Source organism: Triturus cristatus, chromosome 7, assembly GCF_964204655.1.
Source record: "Triturus cristatus chromosome 7, aTriCri1.1, whole genome shotgun sequence".
NCBI classification, from domain to species: Eukaryota; Metazoa; Chordata; class Amphibia; order Caudata; family Salamandridae; genus Triturus; species Triturus cristatus.
This window is the reverse complement of record NC_140590.1, coordinates 1,325,729,496-1,325,755,525: the sequence shown is the minus strand read 5'-3', so window position 1 is coordinate 1,325,755,525 and position 26,030 is coordinate 1,325,729,496.

The following is a 26,030-nucleotide window of genomic DNA, read 5'->3' as shown; positions in this document are numbered from 1 at the left end:
CAAGCAACACTATCCCTAGCAGTTTACCAAAACTCATTCACTACCATGGAAGTGGTAAGGGAACTGCACACAATCTACATATTTCAGGACTGCACTTTTCTGTCAAAGCCTGACTCATTTAATCAAAGCATAAGCCATAACTGTCTTCTAATGCTACTAAAACTTCACAACATGACAGGTTAAAACAGTTATCTGTCAGCAAATACACGATGTTACCAAATGCTTCTCTCACAGTGGTTCCCAAATACACACAGACTCACAGTGTGATTCTAGACAAGCACCACTATCCCTAGGAGTTTACCAAAACTCATTCACTACAGTGCAAGTGGTAAGGGAACTGCACACAATCTACATATTTCAGTACTGCACTTTAGTGTCAAAGCAAGAATCATTTTATCAATGCATAACCAAAGACTGGCTTCTAATGCTACTAAAACTTGACAACATGACCGGTTTAAAAAAAGTTATTTGTCAGTAAATACTCAATGTTATCAAATGCTTCTCTCACAGTGATCCCAAATACACACTAACTCACAGTGTGATTCTAGACAAGCACCACTATCCCTAGGAGTTTACCAAAACTCATTCACTACAGTGCAAGTGGTAAGGGAACTGCACACACTCTACATATTTCAGGACTGCACTTTTGTGTCAAAGCCTGACTCATTTAATCAAAGCATAAGCAAAAACTGCCTTCTAATGCTACTAAAACTTGACAACAAGACAGATTTTAAAACATTTATCTATCAGGAAATACACAATGTTACCAAATGCTTCTCTCACAGTGGTTCCCAAATGCACACATACTCACTGTGTGATTCTAGACAAACAACACTATCCCTTGCACTATACCAAAACACATTTCTTCATGTAGAAGAAGTACTACATTTTAGTATAGAAACATAACATAACTCATTTCACAAATTCATAAACAATGACTGGTTTCTAATTCTACCAAAATATAAAAACTGCACAGTTATCTGTCTGCAAACACATGAAAAACACAAATGCTTATCACAGAATGGTTTCTACATGCACACACACTGTCAATAAGATTGTAGAGAAAAAAAGTACTCCCTTCACTTTAGCAGGAGAAAAACATTAGTTTGATTAAAATCAAAATAGTCTACATACATCCCCTCACAATTAAATAACTCATCTTTCAAGTTGTTTTGTAGATTAAGAAGTATATCAGTCACTCACTATATTTTCTTTTACAGAATCTCTGCACTGTGCACCTCTCAGCAAAAACAAAGAATGGAAAAGGTTCCCTTTCATTTTCCACACATATACATGTAAACATCAAATCACAATCCTTCACACATAAACTCAAAAGCAAACACACATTTCTATTGGTTAAACATTTCAACCCTTTCCAACTGAAATACATTTCAACCCTTCCCCCAACCTGCCTTCTGCCTGTTACCATAGAAACAGGTCATGGAACACTGCACTGAGCACACAGGTCAGAAGTTCAGCACACAATGTTGCTAAACAAGAGAAGAAGTGTGCTTCACTTTTCAACATATCAGCTTATCATATATAATGTTCCTTACAATCTGTTTTTGATAACCAATAAGAATCATACCTTTAAAAAACAGAAATATACACCCTACCTTTCAGTGTACAAAGTAGTCATACAACCAATGATTTCTTGTCTTTTTTCAAAAAATAATTCAGTGGATCCGCGCACCCAACACGGTAGGATGCGCTCACCGTGCGCGCATTTCGCCATTTTTTTTTTTTTTAAAAAGGGGGCCCCAGGCGGTCCTTCTGGGACCCCCTAAGCACCTCTAGAGGGTCAGAGTATTTCTACTCTGCCCCCTTTATATGTTTTATACACTTTTTCCCCTTGCTTCTTGAGCCTCGCTTCTACCGATGCAGAAAATGGCCGCCAACAGTTCCTGGTTTTGAATGTAGACAGACACTCGACAGCCAATTAGCATTCAGCGCGCGATCGGGAGGGTGCGCGCTCGGTTCGGGGAGGGTGCGCTTACGGTGCGGGTAGGGTCCGCGGCTCCTCCCCGGCCATAGATATTTATGTACTTTTAACTCTAAATTTCTCAGGAACTACTGAACGGATTCACACCATTTATGCAAAAGGCATGAGTCTGAACTGAGGACTACCTCTTTGCCAAATTTGGTGTCATTTCTTTCAGCGGTTCGGGCTGTAGCTGCGACAATAGATCCTATGGGAAATTGCATGGGGAAAACGTGTTTTGGGACCCCCCTTTTTTCTCGGCCCCCGCTTGACGAATTACCACAAAACTTTCAGGGTAGGAGCGGAGTGGAGCTGGCCAAAAGTTTGGAAAATCGCGCGAGGATTCGTCAACCGGCGCCAGACTTATTGGGAATAGAATGTTGCGGATTTCCTATGGATAATAGGTCCTAACTATAACTATCTACTGGCGACCGCCGGTAGATAATATATATATATATATATATATATATATAAATTCACTGAAAAAACCATAGGTTTCAGGCACGTTATAGTTAGGAATTAGCATTTAAAAAACCTTAGAAATTCACTGAAAAAACCATAGGTTTCAGGGGCGTTATAGTTAGCTGGACATTTCCCTCGTACAAAACCCTTGAAATTCCCCTGTTATACTTAGTTCAGCTAACTATAACTCGTGCCCCCGCAATGCACTGCTGATGATGTCACATATTACATCACTCATGACATGGTCAGTGACATCACTGTCTTATCACCGGAATTTGTTTCGCATTGCAATTGGTGTGAAAGTTGTGATGTGATTTTTTTCGTGTGCAGAACAATATACGAACTGAGCAGTGTATCTCGTCAAGATCCAGCACCTGACGCACTATTCCCAATCAATTTAAATACAATGAGATTTCTTAATAAATTTTGTGTGTACACTGTAAGTGCAGCCAATACCTCAGTGCAATTCAATACAGGATTTCAGTATTTAGAATAAATCGGAAAGGTGCACCTCGTGTCTTTTTGCACGGGAACTGCTAGTCTCCATTTCATATCAGCACTTTAACGGAAGTAAAGTTGAGATAAATCTAACACACTATTCAGAAGTTGGTGCAAACTGCAGATATCACCAGTATTCCAGCGATAGGTGCCCTAAAATTTAACACCATGGTGGACTCCATCAAATAACAGTAATAAGAACAAGAAAGAGTCACACAGCAGTTAAGAGAACAACCAAAAACGTTATTAATTGTTTTTTAAACTTTATTTTTTATAATCATAAATATGTAAACGAGAAACTATTTTCAAACTTTATCTTTTTATTAACATATATATGAAAGATAAACTAATAAACAAAATGTATCAAAAATAATACAAAACAACAAGGCGGAACACTCCTGTGGGGACCATGGATGTCGACGGCAGACCTGGAAAATCAGAAAGATTGTTAAAAAAACAACAACATGCTATTCTCAACAAAATAACACAAGAAACAAATCACAGATATATAAAATGCATACAGCTAACAAAATGTTATAAGTTTAACTTACAAAAACTGTAAATGTTGCCGCTTTAAATTATTTACCGAATCTGAGGAATTTTTTTTGCAGGAGGCACCACGCCCACAACGTTTTTCTTCAGTGGTAAGGAAATGTTTTACTTTTCCCAAGGGGCAAACAAAGACCAATGCCACCTTGGTCACGTGCAAGATTTGCAAAAGAGTTCTGTCACGAGGGGATCCTAACAAGAAATACTCGTACGGCACGGCAAGTATGATGAAACACCTAAGGACCCTTCATCCGAACAATCTTGCACGAGAAGAGTGCAAACAGATGAGAAACACTCCTATTCTGTATCTGTAAAAAAGAATCACAAATAAATGAATATTAATAACTTTCAAAATTATACTATTCCATTACTGTACAAACACATTTTATATAAATACTGACTAAGAAACTATGTCCCTGAACCACAAGTGTGACGATGGTTAAAACACTACATGCATAGTGCATACTACTTTGAAGCAGTTCATGCCCTAGAGCCTACCTCACTAAAACTCTACATGCTAACTGACTAAATGATTACAGTACTATAAGGAGACACACTGGTTAAGTGACAGGGTGTTTGCTAGAAGAGTATGAATACTAACTAGGGAATTGAAAGTGTGAAACACAACAGTGTAGGTGATTAGAGGACTGCATCCATACTGCATAGGCATTTAAAGCAGTCCATGTGCTAAAGCCTGGCTCACTGCATGACTACTTGGGTACTGACTGAATGATTTGAGTACAGCAAGGAGAGTGCCCAGGTGAATTTATAAGTGCTAGGCTTTTCGCACAGGGAATGGATTAGTACTTGGCACTGAATGGGTCACTAGAGGAGTGCAAAGGCAGTGACAAGATGTTTGCTGGACTGTATGGATACTGACTAGGAAATTGAAAGTGTGAAAGACAAGTGTCTATGTGGTTAGAAGACTGCATGCATAGTGGATAGGGGTTTGAAGCAGTCCATGTGCTAACTCCTGGCTCAGTGCATGAATACTTAGGCACTGACTGAATGATTAGAGTACTGCAAAGATAGTATCTTGGTGAATTTATAAGTGTTTGAGTTTTCACACAGTGAATATATTAGTACATGATGCTGAATGGGTCACTAGAAGACTGCAAAGGGAGTGACAGGGTGTTTCCTGGAAGTGTATGGATGCTGACTAGGGAATTGAAGGTGTGAAAGACAATTGTTTAGGTGGTTAGAGGACTGCATGCATAGTGGATAGGGGTTTGAAGCAGTCCATATACTAAGGCCTGGGTCACTGGATGAGTACTTGGGTACTGACTGAATGATTAGAGTACTGCAAGGAGAGTGCCTGGGTGAATTTATTAGGGTTTGGCGCAGTGAATGGATTAGTACATGATGCTGAATGGGTCACTAGAGGAGTGCAACGGGAGTGACAGGGTGTTTGCTGGAAGTGAATGGATACTGACTGGGGAATTGAAGGTGTGAAAGACAAGTGTGTAGGTGGTTAGAGGACTGCATGCATAGTGGATAGGGGTTTGAAGAAGTCCATGTGCTAAGACCTGGCTCAGTGCATGAATACTTGGTGAATTTATAAGTGTTTGGGTTTTGGCACAGTGAATGGATTAGTACATGCTGTTGAATGGGTCTCTAGAGGACTGCAATGGGAGTGACAGGGTGTTTCCTGGAAGTGTATGGATACTGACTAGGGAATTGAAGGTGTAAAAGACAAGTGTATAGTATGTTAGAACACTACATGCATACTGCATAGACATTTGAATCAATCTATTTGGTACTTATAAACTGACTAAATAATCAGACTACTTCTAGGACAGTGCTTAGGTAAAACTTTTAAATTTTCAGTTCTGCCACAGTGATCAGAATAGTACATGGTACTCCACCTTAGTGTCAAACCCTGACTCATTTTATCAATGCATAAGCAAAGACTAGCTTCTAATGCTACTAAAACTTGACAACATGACCGGTTTTAAAACAGTTATCTGTCAGCAAATACACAATGTTACCAAATGCTTCTCTCACAATCCTTACCCAAATGCACACAGACTCACAGTGTGATTTTAGACAACCAACACTATCCTAGGTGTGTACCAAAACTCATTCACTAGTCTAGAAGAGTTAATGGTACTGAACACAATCTACATATTTAAGTACAGCACATCAGTGTCAAAGCATGATTCATTTAATCAACGCATAAGCAAAGACTGGATTCTAATGCTAGTAAAACTTCACAACATGACAGGTTTTAAAAAAGTTATCTGTCAGCAAATACATGATGTCACCAAATGCTTCTCTCACACTGATCCCAAATACACACTACCTCACACTGTGATTCTAGACAAGCACCACTCTCCCTAGGAGTTTACCAAAACTAATTCACTACAGTGCAAGTGGTAAGGGAACTGCACACAATCTACATATTTCAGGACTGCACTTTTCTGTCAAAGCCTGACTCATTTAATCAAATCATAAGCCATAACTGTCTTCTAATGCTACTAAAACTTCACAACATGACAGGTTAAAACAGTTATCTGTCAGCAAATACACAATGTTACCAAATGTTTCGCTCACAGTGGTTCCCAAATGCACACAGACTCACTGTGTGATTCTAGACAAACAACACTATCCCTTGCACTATTCCAAAACACATTTCTTCATCTAGAAGTAGTACTACATTTTAGTATAGAAACATAACATAACTCATTTCACAAATTCATAAACAATGACTGGTTTCTAATTCTACCAAAATATAAAAACAGCACAGTTATCTGTCTGCAAACACATGAAAAACACAGTTCTTCATGTAGAAGAAGTACTACATTTTAGTATAGAAACATAACATAACTCATTTCACAAATTCTTAAACAATGACTGGTTTCTAATTCTACCAAAATATAAAAACTGCACAGTTATCTGTCTGCAAACACATGAAAAACACAAATGCTTATCACAGAATGGTTTCTACATGCACACACACTGTCAATAAGATTGTAGAGAAAAAAAAGTACTCCCTACACTTTAGCAGGAGAAACACATTAGTCTGATTCAAACCAAAATAGTCTACATACATCCCCTCACAATTAAATAACTCATCTTTCAAGTTATTTTGTAGATTAAGAAGTATATCAGTCACTCACCATATTTTCTTTTACAGAATCTCTGCACTGTGCACCTCTCAGCAAAAACAAAGAATGGAAAAGTTTCCCTTTCATTTTCCACACATATACATGTAAACATCAAATCACAATCCTTCACACATAAACTCAAAAGCAAACACACATTTCTATTGGTTAAACATTTCAACCCTTTCCAACTGAAAGACATTTCAACCCTTCCCCCAATCTGCCATCTGCCTGTTACCATAGAAACAGGTCATGGAACACTGCACTAAGCACACAGGTCAGAAGTTCAGTACACAATGTTCCTACACAAGAGAGGAAGTGTGATTCACTTTTCGTCATATCAGCTAATCATATATAATGTTCCTTACAATCTGTTTTTGTTAACCAATAAGAATCATACCTTTAAAAAACAGAAATATACACCCTACCTTTCAGTGTACAAAGTAGTCATACAACCAATGATTTCTTGTCTTTTTAAAAAAAAAATCCATGGATCCGCGTACCCATCGCGATAGGATGCGCGCACTGTGCACGCATCTCGACGTTTTTTTTTTTTAAAAGGGGGCCCCTAAGCACCTCTAGAGGGTCAGAGTATTTCCACTCTGCCCCCTTTATATGTTTTACACACTTATTCCCCTTGCTTCTTCAGCCTCGCTTCTACCGAGGCAGAAAATAGCCGCCAACAGTTCCTGGTTTCGAATGTAGAGAGACACTCGACAGCCAATTAGCATTCAGCGCGCGATCGGGAGGGTGCGCGCTCGGTTCGGGGAGGGTGCGCGTACAGTGCGTGTACGGTCCGCGGATCCTCCGCGGCCATAGATATTTATGTACTTTTAACTCTAATTTTCTCAGGAACTACTGAACGGATTCACACCATTTATGCAAAAGGCACCAGTCTGAACTGAGGACTACCTCTTTGCCAAATTTGGTGTCATTCCGTTCAGCGGTTCGGGCTGTAGCTGCGACAACAGATCCTATGGGAAATTGCATGGGAAAAATGCGTTTTGGAACCCCCGCTTGACGAATCACCACAAAACTTTCAGGGCAGGAGAGGAGCGGAGCTGGCCAAAAGTTTGGAAAATTTCGCGAGGATTCGTCAACCGGTGCCAGACTTATTGGGAATAGAATGTTGCGGATTTCCTATGGAAAATAGGTCCTAACTATAACTACCTTAACTTCCTTAACTCATCCATTTCCTCCTGCACAGTACCAACCGGGTGGAAGAGAGCCATGGTACGGGCTCTGCTAAAGAAACCCACCCTCAATCCAGAAGATCACTCTAGCTACCGTCCAATTTCATTACTCCCCTGGGTAAGTAAAGTGCTAGAGAAACACATAAATACCCAGTTGACACAATTTCTGGAAAGCCATGCACTCCTGGACCCATCCCAGACAGGTTTCAGGCCAAAACATGGTACTGAAACTGCTTTGCTGGCAGTCGTCGAAGAGTCTCGAAGGATACTGGATCAAGGGGGATCAGTGGCAGTGATCCTCCTTGATCTAAGTGCAGCCTTCGACACGGTCAGCCATGCCACTCTGCTGAACCGTCTGCATAACATCGGTGTCGGAGGCGACGCTCTAAAATGGCTGGAATCATTCCTGCATAACAGATCCTTCCAGATCTTTGATGGGGACATAACATCAGTCAGAAAACCCCTAGACTGTGGAGTACCACAGGGCTCCTCTCTGAGCCCTGTGCTCTTCAATGTCTATATGAAACCATTGGCTGGGCTCGTCGAACCATCAGGCATAAAAATTGTATCATATGCCGACGATACCCAGCTAGTGGTTTCACTGACGCAGGAAAGCACCGGCCACACCTCAGGAAACCTGATGAACTGCCTAGAGGATATAAAAAAGTGGATGACAGGCTCTTCATTACAGCTGAATGGAGACAAAACGGAGCTCATGCTCCTAGGCACTGCTTCACCCACTTTACTCCCCTCCATGTGGCCTGGATGTTTGGGCACACCTCCCATCCCCAAAGAGAGTGTAAAAAGCCTGGGAGTATGGCTGGATAAAAACCTCTCCTTCTCCACCCAGGCCACTAAACTTTCCGCTATCTGTTTTGGCTTACTTAGAACACTAAGGAAGGTCCTCCCCCTCCTCCCAATGGAAGCAAAACAAGTGGCAGTTCAGGGCCTGATCCAGTCCCGGCTGGACTCAAATAACGCTCTGTATGTGGGGGCCCCAGAGCTGTCCATGCGAAAACTGCAGGTCGTCCAAAACTGCGCAGCCCGCACGTTGCTGCAGATTCCGAGGACGCAGTCTGCAAAACCTGCCCTGGTCGCCCTACACTGGCTCCCAGTAAAGCAGAGAGTGGCATTTAAGGCACTATGCATCGCCCATCGAGCTTTCTGGGGGTCTGGTCCAAGGATCCTCAACAAACTGGTTACTCAATACCATCCCAACAGAAACCTCCGATCTACGGAAGCCTTTCTAGCCGTAGTCCCAAGAGTGCGGAGAGCCAGGACCGGAGGAAGGATGTTCTCCTTAAACGCCGCGAAGATGTGGAACACACTCCCGCTACAAATCAGGTCCAATCCCAACTTACTCTCATTCCGAAAGCAGCTGAAAACTTACTTGTTTGCTAGATCCACCTAAGCTCGTTTCCATCACTCATCAGTTCTGTTTTTTTATGCCTTAGCGCTTGGACGCCCATTGGGCAGCAATCGCGCTTTACAAATCACAATACAATACAATACAATACCTACTGGTGACCGCCAGTAGGTAATATATATATATATATATATATATATATATATATATATATATATATATATATATTATCTACTGGCGGTCGCCAGTAGATAGTTATAGTTAGGATTGTGTTTCCATAGGAAATCTCAAAATTCTATTTTGAATAACTTTGGCGCCGGTTGACGAATCCTCGCGAAATTTTCAAAACAAATGGGGCGCTCCACTCAGCTCCTACCCTGAAAGTCTCGGGGTGATTCGTCAAGCGGGGGCCGAGAAAAAAGGGGGGTCCCAAAACGCGTTTTCCCCATGCATTTTTCCATAGGACCTTTAGTCGAAGGTACAGCCCGAACGGCTGAACAGAATTACTTGAAATTCGGCAGAGAGGTAGTCCTCAGGTCAGGGAAGTGCCTTTTGCAGGTCTGGTGTCAATCTGTTCAGTATTTCCTGAGAAAATAGCATTTTAAAGCATATAAATATCTATACGCGTGTACGTGCGCGCACGGTGCCGTGCGCGAGCGAAATTCTGATTGGTTGTTAGATGTCGGTAAACATTCAAATCGGTCGAAATCAGGAAGTGTCGGCCGCCATTTTGTCTCTCGCACTGAAAAGGAAAGGGGGGAAAAAAGGTGGAAAACGTGAAAAGGGGGCAGGGAAGAGAGTTCCTGACCCCCTAGCCTTTGTCAGGGGGTCACAGAAGGACCCCCAAGGGGAAAAAAAACATTTTTTTTTTTTTTTAAATCGCGGGGTGCGCGCACAGTGAAAAACCTTGAAAAAAAAATAATAATAAATACATAACTTAGCATTTAAAAAAACGTACAAATTCACTTAAAAAACCATAGGTTTCACACACGTTATAGTTAAGAATTAGCATTTAAAAAACCTTGCAAATTCACTTAAAAAAACATAGGTTTCACACAGGTTATAGTTAGGTGGATATTTCACTCGTAAAAAAAACAATGAAATTCCCCCGTTACAGTTAGTTCAGATAACTATAACTCGCGCGACCGCCACTCTATCACAAGGAAGATGTCATCAGTGATGTCATGAGTGATGCCACAGACCATGTCATGAGTGATGTAATATGTGACGTCATGAGCACTGGATTGCGGGCGCGCGAGTTATAGTTATCTGAACTAACTATAACGGGGGAATTTCATTGTTTTTTTTACGAGTGAAATATCCACCTAACTATAACCTGTGTGAAACCTATGGTTTTTTAAGTGAATATATATATATATATATATATATATATACCAAAGGTTGCCCATGCAGGAACGCCACACAAGAGGGGGTTGCTGCACTCGTGCCACCAGTAGCAGCCCCCCGGTCTGTCAAACTTCCTTCTGTGATGTCAGACGCGTTTCACCTTTATGGCTTGTTCACTGACTTGCACGAACGAGAAACAAAAGGCTTTGATTAAATGCACGTGCTTTTATTCTTTGCAATAACTCGAGTCCCGCCCATGTGGGCGTACAGTAAAGCATTGTGGTCTTTGTAGTTGATATTACCCAGCTCGATAATGCAAAACCTCCGTGGGTGCCTTTGTTGCTACGTTCAAATGTTCTCCCAAGTGGGTTGAAAAAAGATTTTCAGTGCTGGAGTGCTGCCGATACCTGCCAGTGGCTCAGGCCCCCCTCCTTCTTCACACCGCTCGAATACCAAGAACGATGAAGATCCGCCAGAAGCAGCGGCGGGGCATTCCCGTGGCTGAGGCCAGCCACATTAATTATATACCAAAGGTTGCCCATGCAGGAACGCCACACAAGAGGGGGTTGCTGCACTCGTGCCACCAGTAGCAGCCCCCCGGTCTGTCAAACTTCCTTCTGTGATGTCAGACGCGTTTCACCTTTATGGCTTGTTCACTGACTTGCACGAACGAGAAACAAAAGGCTTTGATTAAATGCACGTGCTTTTATTCTTTGCAAAAACTCGAGTCCCGCCCATGTGGGCGTACAGTAAAGCATTGTGGTCTTTGTAGTTGATATTACCCAGCTCGATAATGCAAAACCTCCGTGGGTGCCTTTGTTGCTACGTTCAAATGTTCTCCCAAGTGGGTTGAAAAAAGATTTTCAGTGCTGGAGTGCTGCCGATACCTGCCAGTGGCTCAGGCCCCCCTCCTTCTTCACACCGCTCGAATACCAAGAACGATGAAGATCCGCCAGAAGCAGCGGCGGGGCATTCCCGTGGCTGAGGCCAGCCACATTAATTATATACCAAAGGTTGCCCATGCAGGAACGCCACACAAAAGGGGGTTGCTGCACTCGTGCCACCAGTAGCAGCCCCCCGGTCTGTCAAACTTCCTTCTGTGATGTCAGACGCGTTTCACCTTTATGGCTTGTTCACTGACTTGCACGAACGAGAAACAAAAGGCTTTGATTAAATGCACGTGCTTTTATTCTTTGCAATAACTCGAGTCCCGCCCATGTGGGCGTACAGTAAAGCATTGTGGTCTTTGTAGTTGATATTACCCAGCTCGATAATGCAAAACCTCCGTGGGTGCCTTTGTTGCTACGTTCAAATGTTCTCCCAAGTGGGTTGAAAAAAGATTTTCAGTGCTGGAGTGCTGCCGATACCTGCCAGTGGCTCAGGCCCCCCTCCTTCTTCACACCGCTCGAATACCAAGAACGATGAAGATCCGCCAGAAGCAGCGGCGGGGCATTCCCGTGGCTGAGGCCAGCCACATTAATTATATACCAAAGGTTGCCCATGCAGGAACGCCACACAAGAGGGGGTTGCTGCACTCGTGCCACCAGTAGCAGCCCCCCGGTCTGTCAAACTTCCTTCTGTGATGTCAGACGCGTTTCACCTTTATGGCTTGTTCACTGACTTGCACGAACGAGAAACAAAAGGCTTTGATTAAATGCACGTGCTTTTATTCTTTGCAATAACTCGAGTCCCGCCCATGTGGGCGTACAGTAAAGCATTGTGGTCTTTGTAGTTGATATTACCCAGCTCGATAATGCAAAACCTCCGTGGGTGCCTTTGTTGCTACGTTCAAATGTTCTCCCAAGTGGGTTGAAAAAAGATTTTCAGTGCTGGAGTGCTGCCGATACCTGCCAGTGGCTCAGGCCCCCCTCCTTCTTCACACCGCTCGAATACCAAGAACGATGAAGATCCGCCAGAAGCAGCGGCGGGGCATTCCCGTGGCTGAGGCCAGCCACATTAATTATATACCAAAGGTTGCCCATGCAGGAACGCCACACAAGAGGGGGTTGCTGCACTCGTGCCACCAGTAGCAGCCCCCCGGTCTGTCAAACTTCCTTCTGTGATGTCAGACGCGTTTCACCTTTATGGCTTGTTCACTGACTTGCACGAACGAGAAACAAAAGGCTTTGATTAAATGCACGTGCTTTTATTCTTTGCAATAACTCGAGTCCCGCCCATGTGGGCGTACAGTAAAGCATTGTGGTCTTTGTAGTTGATATTACCCAGCTCGATAATGCAAAACCTCCGTGGGTGCCTTTGTTGCTACGTTCAAATGTTCTCCCAAGTGGGTTGAAAAAAGATTTTCAGTGCTGGAGTGCTGCCGATACCTGCCAGTGGCTCAGGCCCCCCTCCTTCTTCACACCGCTCGAATACCAAGAACGATGAAGATCCGCCAGAAGCAGCGGCGGGGCATTCCCGTGGCTGAGGCCAGCCACATTAATTATATACCAAAGGTTGCCCATGCAGGAACGCCACACAAGAGGGGGTTGCTGCACTCGTGCCACCAGTAGCAGCCCCCCGGTCTGTCAAACTTCCTTCTGTGATGTCAGACGCGTTTCACCTTTATGGCTTGTTCACTGACTTGCACGAACGAGAAACAAAATAGCCCAAAATCACCCAGATGTAGCCCAAATATAGCCCAATGACAGAAGTGTGCAAAACACTTATTATTTTCTGTTTTTGCAGTGTTATATAGTGCAGACTTGTCAGGTATTGGAGTGCTTTACATGAGCATTGGTTACATCACACAAGAACAAATTCATTTTGGTTGTAGACATGGGGAGACTAAGTGATTTGACCAGAATCACAGAATGTCGAGCTGAAGCAGAAACTCCAACCTGGTTCCTCAGTTGCAAAGTCTGCAGTTCTGGAAGTAACACCACATCCTCTCCCCTAAGTGCAACATTTAATCAAGTGGTCAACTGGATAAAAAAACATAAAGATAACAAATAATTTAAAAGTGCTTTGTGGCTATTTGAAAACTCAGAAAATATGTCCTTATTTTAGTCTTTTAGAGCACTAACCATAATTTTGATGCCAATAAGACCCTCTCATATATGTAATTTCTAAAGGAAATGCTCTAGGTATTATAGTTTTGATTACATCAAGATGACGTCAGGCGTTCCACACTTTTGTAATAAATATAGAATGTTAGCAATCTAGTTGTTCATTAGGATACTGTTGAGAGGCAGAGGCCAGGGGCACGGACTCTGAAAATTGAAGGCAGGTAGGAGGGTGCAAAGGAAACAATTTAACCACACTGAGCAGGCAGGAAGGGCCGTGGCAGCACAACAGACTATGGAGGGCAGTGGAAAGGGGGGCAACAAACCAACAATACAGGACTTGCAAGAGAGGCTGTGGCAATGTAATAGACCATTGTGGGCAGAAGGAAGAGGCAATGATAGTACAACCATACATGCCAACAGACCCGATTCAGCCAGGAAACGTCCAATGTTTTTAAGCTCAAATGGGCTTTATTTGATCTGTCTCCTGTCTACAATCTCCTCTTTTTCAATGCATCTCAAAGGGGAAAATCAATACCCCAGTTTTTTTTCAAAATCTCCCTTACCAAGTTCAAAATGTTCGCAAGTATGGTACATTGGATCATGGAAGGAAATGGGGTAGGGACATGGACTTGGATAACAGAGGACAGGAGGGACATGGAGAGGTGCACCAAACTGACCCTGCAGGGCAGGCATCAGGGTTTGCAGCAGCACAATACACCACACAGGGCATGCGGGACGGGAGTGCAGCACAACAATCCATAGAAAGCAAGAGGGAGGGGACAGGACCATGCACATGGACAACAGAGAACAGAGGGGCAAGAGGCAATGGTAGCTAGCTGACCATAATGGACAGACAGGAGAGAAAGCTGCAGCATAACAGACCATAAAGGGCAGGAGGGACGGATCAGGGGCATTACAATGGAACAGACAAGCCAGGAGGGAGAGAGTAGGGGTCTGCACATGTAAACAGAGGGCTGGGGGCAAGGGGGCAGGGCAGGAGCAGCAAGATAGCCATGGAGGTCAGGCAGGATGGGCACTAGAAGCAAGACACACCATGAAGAGCAACAGTGAGACTGTGATGGCATACACACAGACCATGGAGGGAAGGTGGGAGGGGGTCAGGGGCAGCTAACTGACCACACAGGGAAGGTGGGAGGGGCCATGGCAGCACAGAAGACCATGCATGGCAAGTAGGAGGGTTAGTGGCAGCACAATGGCTATGAAGGGCAAGAAGGAGGGTGCAGGGGCATACACAAAGGACGATGGAGGATAGAAGGGAGGGCTTTGACCTGTGCACAGACAAGAAAGTTCAGGGGAAGGGGCCTCACAACAGACCGCACGGGGCAGGGAGGAGGAGCAGTTGCAGCACAACAGACCAGGGAGGGCAGAAGGGTGTGGCGGTACAATGGACCATGTAGGACAGGAGGAAGAGGATAGGGGCATGGCATGTGGACAGGCAGGGTGGAGGTGGCAGGACAGGTTACAGTCATCTGACAATGCTAGGCAGGTGGGAGGGGAGTGGCAGCTCAACAGAACACTCAGAGTAGATAGGAGTGGCAGGTCCATGGAACATGGTGGGCAAAAAGGATGGAGCAGGGGCATGCACAAAGACATCGGAGGGCAGGGGGAAGGAGAATAGGGGCAGCAAGCTAAGCACAGAGTTTAAGCAGGAGGTCAATGATGGGGCATAGAATTGGGCAATGGAGGGCAGGAGGAGGGGACTGGTACATCATACTAAATTGAGGGCAGTGGCAGCACATCAGACCATGCATGGCAGGAGGGAGGAGGCTAGTCCATGGATTCACACAACAGAGGATAGGGAGGAGGGGGATGGGGCAGCAAGCTAACTGTTCAGAGAAGGCGGGTATTAGGAACTTTATTGTTTTTAAAACGTGTGTCTGTGCAAACTACTTAAAATATGAACAAGTATGCAGCATAATCTCACTTTTATTCAGGAAGAAGAGGACGTTTGTGCCTGTGACTCCGGGCTCACTTGGCAGAAACACCCCCTGACCCTCCACCCCCTATCGCAAAATGTAATGCCCGTGAAAAGGGTAGGTGAACACAGTGTTATATAGAACATAGTCTTGAGAGCACGATTGAAAATGAAAACTAGATATAGTGTATGGTATAAACTATGCACCAAAAAGTGTGATATAAGATGAACCGGGCGTGAAATATAATATGCAATACATTGTGCGCAATGACAGATTCATTGGAGAGCGCGAGATAGCACAGGCACTAGCGCGTGCTATGCGATGTGCGCCTTGGAGTGTAATATGCACAGGGCAGTGTTGTGTAACCTAACTAGTCTCTAAAGTTGTAATATAAAATATGTGCTGGGGAGTGTAACGTTGCATATGCACTGTGACAAAGATATGGATCCCAGATTGTAATATGTATGGCATAGCGCTGTGCGTTATAACATAGGCATCGAGGAAGGCACGTTAGATGGGGCAATATAACCCGTGCGAAGACAAGTGTGGCATGACATATTCACGGGGTGGTGTTACAGTGCACATGGGCTAGAGAGTGTCATAGCATATGCACTAGCTGGTGGAATACAACACAGAGGTGTGTGGCACTCAGCAGGCAATGGTGGGTGTAACACAGCATTGGGCTCTGCCAGGAGCGCGCTGTGACTCTCAAGTGATGTTCGTCCCCTTTCCAGAGAGTAAAATAAAAAGTATTACACATCCGGCAGTGGATGTGTGTTTTATTAACCGTGAGGGGGGTTTCTTACATAGTTTTGGTCGAATTTTTGTCGAATCCCCTTTGAATGGCTTGGTGTGCATGTGTATTAAATGTGCCCGTCAATAGCTACCCATGTTTGTATAAATAAACGACAAGGGTGTCTACCGGGATTAGGCACGGTAGGGCATCAGACATGTCAGAGCTTCACTAGTGGTGTAAATACATTCCACGTGGATTCATTGTATGCATAGTCGCCTCTTAATGAATATCACTCAAATCGTCATGGTGATAGGTACGTACGGTTTGTCCAGCATGTCCTAGGTGTGTTTTTAAATATATATTTTTTAAAAATAATAAAAAACAGTGGCCGGCCCTGGGGATTGGGGTAAAAAAATATAATTAGGAGACAGGCCCTGGGGGATGGGGTCATCAGGGCCAATAAATTAGAATAAGAAGGGGAACCACACAGCCCCCCTTCTTAAAAAATTAAAATAAATAAAAGACTGGCATCGTGCTGGAGGCCACGCCCCCTCCTTGCAGCACTCTGCAAACGTGCCCCCTGGCGAGTTGTAAGTTGGGGAATTAATTCCTCTTCAATACTGAGGGTCCCTGAGGGCCAACTAGCCCAACAGGCATCTCCAGTATGCGCCAGGGAGCTGCGCTGCAGACAGGTGTTCTGAGGCCAAGCCCCTTTTTACACCTTTCTGCAATGCAGCTCTGTGGCGCTTACTGGAGGTACCTAGTGGTCTAGTTTGACCCTAGGGACCCTTAGGATTCAAGGGGACTTAATCTCTCAACATAGAACAGCCACAGGGCGCGTTTACACAGTGGTGAAGGGAGGAGACGGGGCCTGAGGTGACGTGTGCAAACACGCACTATGGCACGTTTTAAATTGGGGATATAATTTCCCTTCAATACTGAGGGCCCCTGGGGACTAACTAGCCCACCAAGTGCTTCCAGTAAGCGCCACTCAGCTGCATTGCAGAGAGGTGGTCCAGGCTGTGCCACTTTTTACACCTCTCTGCAACGCAGCTCTGTGGCACTTACTGGAGGTACCTAGTGGGCTAGTTGGACCCTAGGGACCCTCAGGATTCAAATGAACTTAATCTCCCAACTAAAAACGGACACAGGGCGTGTTTACACAGTGGTGAAGGGAGGGGACGGGGCCTGAGTTAACATGTGCAAAAACGCCCTGTGGCCTGTTTTAAGAGGTATTTTTAATACCCCTGCCCTATTATATACTAGGGGCTTACAGGGGAGGTCATGCTAATCACAGGGGGACCCCAACGCATAATGTTCCCTAGTGTATGTAGGTGTTTTCACTGTATTCTAAGTGTCTTTTAACATAGCACTGGCTCTAGGACTGGTTAGTCAGACTCAGTTACCACCAGTATCCGTCTGAAAAAGTTGAGGGTACAGGATGATTTTGCAACAAGGATTCTTTCTGCTCTTCTTTTTGTTCTTTCTGCACGTTATCCTTCTTCCTGCACTTTTCTTCGTCTTTGAGGACTTCTGTTGCTTCTTTCTGCACTTCTTTTTTTTCTTTCTGTGCATTTTTTCTTCTTTCTTCACATGTCCTATCTCTGTAGGCATAGTTAGAAATTAGCATTTAAAAAACCTTTGAAATTCACAGAAAAAACCATAGGTTTCAGGCACGTTATAGTTAGGAATTAGCATTTAAAAAACCTTAGAAATTCACTGAAAAAACCATAGGTTTCAGGGGTGTTATAGTTAGCTGGACTTTTCACTTGTACAAAACTATTGAAATTCTCCCGTTATAGTTAGTTCAGCTAACTATAACTCGCGCGCCCGCAATGCACTGCTGATGACGTCACATATTACATCACTCATGACATGGTCAGTGACATCACTCATGACATCACTGATGACATCTCAAATGACATCACTGATGACATCACTCATGACATCATCCTTGTGATAGAGTGGCAGACCTCCTCTCACCCTAATATAACCTTTGATACACACATTCAAAAATAGAGACAAAAATTTTCAAAACAATGGACATACCAATACCAGTTACAACAACCTCTTCAGTAATTCTAAGATCCACATACACATCCACTCATTCACCAACAGTCCTATACAGTCACTCATACATGTACTCACTCATCATATGTACTCATACACCTATACATCCTGTTACACAATGCCACTCATCCATAGAGTTACTCACACACATAGTCACTCATGCTAATGAAGAATCAAACATACATTTACTTGCATATACAGTTATACACACACCACCACACTTACTTCTACGGAAACTTACACATACTTAGTCTTTTAAACAATCACTTATAGAAACACATACTTATTCATACAGGAACTCTTTCAATCTCTCACTCTCACATATACTCACTTTTATACACCAATAGTCACATATACTAGTTTAAAACATATGTAGTTACTCATAAAGACACTATTGAGACAGTCATTCACTCACTAACAAACCCATACACACACTCATCCACCCATACAGTCCTGCACACATGCTGTCTTCAACACATACAAACAGTGAGTCACTCATTCATGCACCTATGCACTACGTAATACCCCCCACCGAACCATGCAGACACTCAGACTGATACTCAAAAAACAAACCAACTAATAACCTATATAGACACCCATGTAGCTACTCACCAACCCATGCAGCCACTTATACACAAAGTGAGACACTGATACAGATATTTACATATTTAAACATTACTCACTAATCCATGTATTCACTATGATACACTTAATCAGTCAGTTACACAATCAATTTTTCAAAAACAAATCATCCATTTAGACACTTATATACCCATTTATTCTTCCATCGACCTTGAGATATACATATATAAAACATATTTAATTTTCAGAAAAACAGACATTCACTGGATGATGTAATCAGCGATGTCATCAGTGATGTCATTTGAGATGTCATCAGTGATGTCATGAGTGATGTCACTGACCATGTCATGAGTGATGTGATATATGACGTCATCAGCAGTGCATTGCGGGCGCGCGAGTTATAGTTAGCTGAACTAACTATAACGGGGGAATTTCAATGGTTTTGTACAAGTGAAAAGTCCAGCTAACTATAACACCCCTGAAACCTATGGTTTTTTCAGTGAATTTCTGAGGTTTTTTAAATGCCAATTCCTAACTATAACGTGCCTGAAACCTATGTTTTTTTCTGTGAATATATATATCCCATACTGCCTGTCATGTACCTACTCCCGAAAATACATAAAAATAGGGACAATCCACCAGGGAGACCTATTATTTCATCAAGAGGTTGTGTATCAGAAAACGTTTCCCGATACGTAGATCATTTCCTAAGAGACTTTGTTCATGCATTACCATCATTTGTTAGAGACACCAAGGATTTCTTAGGCAAAATTGAGAAATTCGAATGGAAGCGAAACTACATCCTGGTTACCTTGGATGTCAATTCCCTTTACACAGTGATTGATCATGAACAAGGCCTAGAGGCATGCGCCAGATTTCTTAAACGGCGGAATATAAGTTTCTTAAGACACTCAGCCATGATTCTTGACATGATCAAGTTTTGCCTACACAATAACTTTTTTATGTTTAACAACGAACTGTACAAGCAAACTCTAGGGACGGCAATGGGTACATGCTTTGCCCCGAGTTTTGCGAACCTCTTCATGGGAGCATGGGAGGAGGACCTTCACAAGAGCTCCATCTTCTGCGATACCTTAACCAAAGTTGCTCTCTGGTTAAGGTATATAGATGATATTTTTTTCATTTGGCAAGGCGAAGAGGAAGAATTGAGTTTCTTTATTCAGTCTCTGAACCAAAATAACAAACATCTGACTTTTACCAGTACCATCAGTCGCAAGCAAGTCAATTATCTGGACACCCAAGTTAGAGTGGTGGAGAACAAATTACAAACGATCCTCTACCGAAAAAGTACGGCAGGCAACACACTGCTCCACGCTATGAGTAGTCATCCAGACAACTTGAAATGGAGCATTCCGTACGGAGAGCTTCTCAGAGCCAAAAGAAACTGTAGCAATCTGACAGATTACCAGAGCGAAGAAAAAACAATGGTAAAAAGATTCAGAGAAAGAGGGTACCCACAGTGGGTATTAAAAAGGGCAATGGACAAAATATCCAACGTTGAGAGAAACACTCTCTTAAAAGATAAATTGAAAGAGCACATAGGAAATGAGGATGATTCTAACACTGCACGCATGATCCTAACGTTTAACGGTAACTCTGAACCTATAAAAAAGATTCTGGCACAAAATTGGAAGCTTCTGAAAAGTGACCCCATAATAGGCGACAGTATACCAGACAGACCGAAAATCACCTATAGGAGGGGCCGCACCTTTAGAGACCTACTTATTCACAGTGACTTAACAACAAGTACTGTCCAGAGAGGTATTAATATCCAAGGCTTCTTCCCCTGCGGACATTGTAAGGCCTGTGCCAATAGTCGCATGGTGAAGGAATTCTGGAACACCAGTACTAACACGATGGTCAGAATTAATCAATTTCTAACATGCAATAGTACTTTTATAATCTATGTACTAGAATGCCCATGCAAATTAAGGTACGTGGGAAGTACAACGCACATGGCGAAAAAACGAATTCTGGAACATATGAGAGCGATTACGAACAAAGACAAACAATATCCTATCGCTCGGCACTTTGAAAGCTTCCATTTCTCAGATTGCAAAAAACTATCCTACTATGGGATAGAACAAATCTTACCTAATAAACGTGGTGGGGATCGGACCCTACGACTCAGGCAAAGGGAATCAAGACACATCATTGGGATGTGTACCAGATTCCCAAATGGGCACAATTTGGATGAAGAGATGTCAATCCACTTACAATCTGATTGAATGACACGCAGTAATATCGATATGTGTACCTTACTTCTTCCTTCTGTTCTCCTCAAAGATCCTGTTACGTTTTTACCATGTGTTTTAAATTGATCTATCTGCATAACCATTATCATGAGGCAGGACCAAATTGCTAACGTTTTGGATAGCAACATAGTCTACTCTAGAGAATTATATTATGCAATATGTTGACATGAATTTCTTTACTGAACTATGTTGTACAAGATCATGTGTTTTTAATGACCAATGACTTTCTGTTTGCCTTCTCTCATTGTGCTTCTTTTCTCTCTTTTGTCTTATTCTTCTGTCTGCAGGAGGAAAGGAAGGGACTGCTGCCTAGAGGACCAAGGGGGTCCCTACCCTTTTCTTCGCTTTTACTTCCAGACACTGGGCCTTTGACAACTATCAAGTACTTTTATACAAGTTGAGGTTCTGGGTAGACAACCATGAATTTTGTATTACGATGCACTAATCAGCCATGATTATACTTTAACCTCCAACTTGATTATTGGTCACCCTGAAGACCAAGATGCACTCTTTTCTCTCTCTCTATGATATGATTCCATTTTCATATATATTTTTATAATTTTGGCTTACACTGATGGGTGTTTATAGGAATATAGATTTAACAGGGCAACTCAATTCGCCACTTGCATACTTCAGACAACTTCTGTGAGGGACCCTAGATAGAGGTCCTGACCACCTTCACCTCAAGGTGATCACTTGAGATGGACACTGTTGGATGCACCAATTGCATACATATAGACATCTCCACACATTCTATGCACATGACCAAGTGCAATAGAGTCGTTCTTGCGCCACTATTGGGCAAATAGAACATTCATTTCAATCTACATGTTACTCTTGTATCGGCTTACTTGCTTTACTGATGGGTTAGCCCCCTCTCGCATAAGTTTATAATGTATACATCTGAGGGGCAAGCGTTCACAAGCGGCGACAAAGTGATTTCATTATAGGCAGTCTTTTGCCACTATTAGGCATACATTTTGTGTCGTGTACCGACCACGAGAACGCATTAAGTTTCATTTGCACTGAGTATATTTAACCTTGCCTGATCACACAGTGCCACTACGGATCCCACATAGGAAACAACACATAGAGGCAAACTGATTCAATTACAGGCAGTTTCTAGCCACTATTAGGCGAACAGCGTGTGATATGTGATAACGAGACCGCATAAAGTTTTATCTGTACAAAATGCAAGTAAACTTGCCCGATCACTAAGTGCCAACACAGATCCCACTTTGGATATGACACAGAGCGCAAGGCTAACTGATACATTTATTCAAGAGTTATTACGCGACTTATAACCACGAATTTACATGTTCGTGTCCATTACAACAATTTTAAACTCCAAATGTTATCTCTTTTCCTAGTCGCTTTTCACACTATCTTTTAGAACGCTAGTTTCCACTGTGCATAATTACGATGTGCGGAGACTAAAATGCATGTAATGTTTATTAATCAATATTGACCAACAGTACGAAACAGAGTACAATATGGCGCTGTGTGTTACTAACCTTTTGTTGATACATGTACCAATGAGTGGAATTCTTGAAGTCCTCTTTCTATTACAACTTAAACTTTACGAAACAGTATGTAATGTGACAATTGTTTTGAACACGCTGTGTGAACAAGCCCGTTCGCGGGTGAAACGCGTTGCAGCAGGTTTATGACGCAAATAAACCTACCTGTGTCTAAGTGACCTCCGTTTCCCTGGTGATTTTTGTCTCCGAGAGCGCGTATGGGACTCCAATTTTTGTTGATATATATATATATATATATATATATATATATATATATATATACATATATATATTGCAGAAGTGCGTCACTGGGAGAACTCCTTTTTGTTACCGCCCAGAAGAATGTCCAGGACCTGTTGAGGCGCATAGAGTAGGGCAGAAACATGTTGACAATTATAATTTAGGGTCATACAACCACAATATCCTTATTGCCCCTCTTACTAATAGTTTTTAACAATTCCTAGTCACCCCACAAATAAAGGGATACCTTGGGGTGACTGAGGAGTTCTTAAAAGTAAAAAGAATCTCTTCAAAGAGCTCCCTGGAATATGTTTGAGCCCACCCTAACCTTTAGGAGTCAGGGTGAACCCAATGATGAAGCATGCTGCCACTAGAGTGAGTGAGGTTATATATAAAAAATGTTTTGCCTTTTTCCCACATTCAGAATAGGTGGAGTATAGGTTTTCCCTTGTTTCCTTATTAGATTAGTTTCATTAGGAAGGATACCATGTGAGTCTGAGAGAAGTCATAACACACCCTAAATTATCCTGTGCTCACCCTCGGGTAGTTTGGTACTGAGCAGTCAGGCTTAATTTAAGAGGCAATGTGTAATGTGTTTGTGCGACCCTTCAAATAGTAACACAGTAAAAATACCACAAAAAAACTCTACTATAGGTTAGAGAAATAGAGTTTAATTTGATCAATAAAATGAGACCAAAACAACAAAAATTAAACAAGTGGAAGTTGAGATAAGATTTCTGAAAGAAGAAATTAAAAATAGCGCTTTGAAGCCATAAGCTCTTAAGCTGGTTATCTGGTCATGCCGGGCCGGGACAAAGTCAAAAGTTCAGGGTGACCACGATGGAGCATGGGCCGGATACAGGAATCCCCTTGGGCCTGCTGAACCAAAGTACCTTGATCCGGGATGCATTATCGTTGTTAAAAGTGATAGGTGCAGCGGAGGCAATGCATTGATGTTGAGCCACACAGTGAATACGGTGCATTAATTTTCTCCACGCATGCGTTGGTTCCGAGTGCGAGGTGCTGGTTCCGAATGGGATGCGTGCAATAAGGTAATCCCAATGTTATCCTATGGGAGAGACAGGACTTGCAGTAATGAAGAACTAAATTGGGAGTTTTTCACTACCAATACATGTAAAACTTAAAAGTACAGTCCTGCCTTTCAAATATGTTGCACCCTGCCCTGTGGGTCAGTGGGTCATACAGGGCCTAACCTAGGGGTTACTTATATGTATAAAGTGAGAAGGTTCAGGCCTGGCAAGAGGTTTGCCTTAGTCAAAAATCAAAGGGGAATGAATCACATGTCCTGTTCTTACCGGGGTCAAGGGTTTTTGCATGGTGAAGACAGCAATTCTGGGGCATGAAGGGAAGAGTCAGCAGAAGCGCAGAGAGGACATCTTAAAGAACGAGTCCTTCCTCTCTACTCTGTAGGAGTCAAAATTGTCTCCACTGAAAGGTATAAACAGTAGTGTCTTCTTCAACCCACATATGAAGATAAGCAAATGGTATCAGTGATGAAGAAGGGTGAGTAAATTTGCCTACCCTCCGTAAGCTACCTCAAAGGTAGCTTACTTTGATTTGGTCCTGAAGAAGGCCCAAAGACCCATGAGGGATACCAAGGGCTGAAACAGTTGACATATTAAGACCTACAATTAGGCACAGTGGGACATTGACCTTCCACTACAGCACCACAAATTCACCATTTTAATATTGCCCCAGCCTTGGCAAATAGAAGATCTAACTGAGGACAGGAGGCAATTTTAACCTCACTCTTCACAACACACCTTCGCACTTACTGTTCACAACTATCGAAAAACCAGATAGTCTACCTCCATGTGGAGGATAAGGAGATCACTTGGAGAACCGAGCACTCAAGTGATAAAAGACCCAATGATGATACTACTCACTTAACAACAGAGCAGAGAATCAAGATATACTGCACCGTATGGTTAATGTGAATGAGGGTTTTCACCTTACAAGAACCCTAGACCCCCGTAAGAACAGGACGTGTGATTCATTCCCCTTTGATTTTTTACTATATCCAACGGAATGCAAATTAATCTACTTCTTCCTCCCTCCTTTGATTAAACGACGACTGAAGAGGTTTACCTCGCCAGGTTGAAGTGGCAGCATAAAACTGTACATACAGGATCTGCAGTGGCAGGCCTGAGCCATGGTTAGAGGGCTACTTAAGTGGGTAGCTCAAAAGGTGCTGCAGGCCCACTAGTAGAATTTAATTTACTTGGGACTTACAAGTAAATTAAATATGACAATTGGGATTAAACTAACATTACCATGTTTAGGAGAGAGCGCACACGCCCTTGAGCACTGGTCTGAAAATCCCTCTTCTCCTGTCACTTCATGCAAGTGTGTCAATGTATTGGGTTATACACCCCACTGTGGGTGTTCCCCCAACCAAGCATGTTGATTGCATCTGTCCAATTCCAAGACACCTTCCCTTAAATTAGGGACCTACCAGGGACTTTGCTGTGAATTTCCTGTAGAAGTGGCACCCAGTTCATCTGCTATCAATGTAGTCTAGTTAAGTCAGTTTCTGGTCTTTGCCTTCCAGTTGCTGTGGCCTAGGGACCCTATACCCTTTGAAGTTGAGACACAGTAGTCATGTTATACTGGACTCTGAGACTATTTTGGAAACTTATCTTGAAGTCCTATTTTTGGTCTTTGCATGAGGGGCTGTTACAGTTTTGGTGATGGGTTTTGATGTTTCATTTTTTAAATGTTTCTGTGGGATATTCTAGAAAAAATTGTGTTGGAGGCGCACTCCATTTGCTTCTCCTCTGCCACTGTTACCTATGCTTAGTTTAGTTCTTGCGTGCTAGGCAGGTATAGGGAACTATCAGTCTCCCCACAATATAATCACAAAAGATGATTCAGGTTTCAAAATTACCTGAACAACTTGCGTGCTCTGCTGAATGTGTATAACATGTTATGTATTAGCATGCAATTAATTCAGCTCCTTCACAGATGTGTTCATCAAACAACATGTATTATTCATGTTTAAATAATATGCATTAAATTAACTAAATTACCAAAAAATAAATTACTGTTTGTAACATCAACTCTTTCGCAAAACACACATGACAATATATTGTTTTATATTAATGCTGATTTAGCATCGTCAGTGAATTCCACATTGAGGTCTG